The sequence below is a fragment of the Humulus lupulus genome, chromosome 8, assembly GCF_963169125.1.
Source record: "Humulus lupulus chromosome 8, drHumLupu1.1, whole genome shotgun sequence".
Taxonomy (NCBI): Eukaryota; Viridiplantae; Streptophyta; class Magnoliopsida; order Rosales; family Cannabaceae; genus Humulus; species Humulus lupulus.
Window position 1 is genome coordinate 16,632,734 of NC_084800.1, and position 3,330 is coordinate 16,636,063.

At 35.5% G+C, this 3,330-nt stretch overlaps 1 long non-coding RNA gene across 1 annotated transcript; it reads left to right on the plus strand.

Moving 5' to 3' along the window:
• The first annotated feature begins 1,169 nt into the window (after positions 1-1,169).
• On the plus strand, positions 1,170-2,928 carry LOC133793510 (uncharacterized). Its single transcript, XR_009874860.1, has 4 exons — positions 1,170-1,304; positions 1,385-1,459; positions 1,928-1,989; positions 2,706-2,928. It is a non-coding gene; the product is annotated as an uncharacterized LOC133793510 (long non-coding RNA).
• The last annotated feature ends 402 nt before the right edge of the window (positions 2,929-3,330 follow it).

Here is a 3,330-nt window from a genome sequence, read left to right on the forward strand (position 1 = left end):
AGGCCTATGGTAAGAATCCCTAAGCTAAAAAAACCACTTTTTAGCAAATTTGGCCTTATCGGCCGCGGCCCCCAAAAGCTGTGCCGCAGCACGCCCCCAAGCCCCATCTGCCAGACACGCTTGGGCCGTGGCACGCAAAAGCCGTGCCGCGGCACCGAGCCCAGTTCAGCCTAGAACCAGCACGCGAACTCAGAATTGCCCCTGCGTTTTCCCTTAGAACCAGCCCCTCAAATTAGCCCAAAACCCCTTCCAAACACTCATTCAAACCTCTAGACACCACCCATAACCTCCCCTCATCAAAACCCAATCTAATCACCCATCAAAACCCCTTTGAATCCAAACTTCTCACAAGAATCAAAAGCTGAAAACCAGAACTTGAAAACAGAGCACACCTGAATTCATTGGCTAGAACTCACCTTAAACACAGTTTTGAATCTCCTTTGATGATTGCTACTGTAGCACCCACATTATTTTGATATATATAGCCAATAATCACATGATTGCATTGCATTACATATCATACAATATGTATAATTTGAGCATATGCATATTCTTATAAGTGTTATCATGTATAAGTATAAAAGTTGTGTATGTGATGTCTATATGTATGCTCAATATTATTAACCTTGTGGCATTTGAGTTGTCTTTTATGGGTGTTTGATGTGCTCAAGATATAATAAAGTATGAAAAATATGGACAAGGCATGGAATTAAGTGATGAAAGTGAGATATAGAAGGCAAAATAGGTTAAGTAGTGAAAAATAGTACAATGTTGATTACTAGTATTTCGGTGTAAAATTGAGTATTTATGGATTTACCAAATGTAATCGAGGTATGATTAAGGTCTCATTGATGATGTAAAAATGGTTTTAGAACCATTAGATCAATTCTTGATGGGAGGTATACATAATCAGTGGTATTGATGCAAAGTCAAAACGAGCTTAGCATAAGTGCGCTACGCTCGATCGGGTAAGCATAACTATTGGGTATGAAGTCATATGGACCTAAGGTTTGGTGTGAGTGTTTTACACATAAGGATAATAGGCCTAGCAGATGATTAAGTCGAAATTATTGAAGTGATAAGGTTTTCATAAATCAAAAGGTGAAATGATGAGATGAAAGGTGTCAACTTTTGACAATAAGGAATTTTCATCAACCTTATCACTTTGCACGACCATTATTCTGAAAAACAGAGAGAAAATAAAACCAAAAACCATTTCTTGGCTGGTTTGAAGAAATTCTAAGGAGATCCAAGTGAAATCAAAGCCAAAGAAGTAGATTAAGCTTAGTTCTAGCCTTTTTATGGTAAGTTATTGTACTTGGAAGTTAAACTATGTTTTTGAATTTTTCTGAAAGCTTATATATGGTGTTTTATCCTTTTTAAGATATTTCTTGGGGTTTCCAAGTGGTTTGAGGTTTAGAAAAGCTTGAAGAGATTGTTTTCGCCGAAAAGTTGCTCGGTAAGTGAAATTTTGTGTTTTATGAGGTTTTTGGGGTTCTTGGAGTACAAGATGATTTTTGGTTATTTGATTGAGTTTATAAGAGAGTATATATGTTTATAAATGTTTTAATAGATGTGGAGACTCATTTAATTTGGATGATGATCTAGGAGATAAGAATTTTATCAAAATCGGTATATGATAACTTTATGATGAATCATGTTGGTATTTGGGATATATGGTTATGGCAGGTTAATTGATGTTGATTATTGGTGGATTTTGATATTTGAGGATAGCTAAAATTAAGGGGAAACTCTGTCAAAATTTCCCCAAATGTCTAAGATAAATCTAATGCTCGATCTAGGTGGTTTAAGGCGTTTTAGGCATGTTTTGGGTATGAAAGTTGATATGATGTTTTATGGGTATTTTTAAATGATATTTCAATGTCTTACTGCCTTCATTGTGATGAGAAATCCATGCCATTGTCAGGATAAGCATATCAACACCTAAGACATCACTTGTTACACGGTGAAATATATTGTGGACAAAAGGTAAGTAAAGTACTCAACTGCAACACAAGAATTATGTGTTATGTGAAAGTATGCATTATATGAATATTTTGTGAGTAAGTGGTATTAACATACAGTGACACTTCATCATAAATTTGTATGCATGGCATAATAGTGATATGGTAAATTATTATATGATATAAGACCATGCATGATATTATGATGATTAATTATATAATGCCTTTGCAAGTTTTGTGCAACATAAAAGAAAGTTGTAATAAGAAGTTTAAGTTCAGTGCCACTGTTTTGAAAAGGCAAATGAAAGTGTTAATAAGTGTAAACGGATGCCTATAGTAGGCTTATAGTGGCTGCCCAATAATTTGGGCTAGGTTTAGTGAACCAATTATATTGTTTGCCATATTTCCGTTTTTATTCTCCTCCATATGAGTTATTGTTATATGTATTGACACCACAGTGTGTGGCCGCCTTAACTCTTGAGCCTGACGGGGCAACGATGGAATAAGGTTTTTAATGTGCCCTACTGTGGTGATGGCTAGCCGGAGGAGAACCCATGGGATTTTATATTATATGTGTAACAAGCCCTGCAGGCATTGACCAATTCAAACAGTGTGCACAATTTTAAGGGGCCCAAAATTTAAAAAGAAGTTGTGTATGTCCATTGATATTGGGTAATCATTAGCATTGCATGCATTACTTTGCTTACTGAGCTTTAGGCTCACAGTTGTCTTGTGTTGCAGGTAGAGAAAGAAATGTGTGAATGACATGAGGAGAACTGAAGCATGGTCCTGATCCTGATTTGTACATATGAACATATAGACCTTTTGTGGGTTATTTCAGTTATCAGTGAGATGTTTGTAATAAAGTGTGAAGTTATGTTTTGAAAATAAATTGGGTTATTTAATACTTATGTATAATATGTTTGAGACCCACTTTATGTTTAATGTAAATAATGTGAAATAAGTTTTCAAGTTTTAAAAAAAAAAAAAATGTCCAAACTTTTGCAGTAATAAATTATGATATAGTTTTAAAACGTAACACCTCAAATATGGTTTTAACTAAAATAAGTGAGGGTGTTACAGCTACAGGTTCCCTAGCTTCCACCTTTGATAACCAAGCTTAACTTCTTGATTTGGGCTCTCAAAATTCAAAGAAAAGAGAAGGGAAAATCTTGTACGGGATGGAAGAGAGAATAAGAGGATAGGCTCTGTTTTACTCTGCCTTCTACAGCCTTCTAAACCTCATGCATATCCAAGCCAAATGACCTAAATGCCCCTAGGTCTTTTAAAGGCTTCTAAACACTCTCAGGGGTAAAATCGTCCTTTACAACCTATCTCGTTAATTATAATTAACGCTCTCCAATTC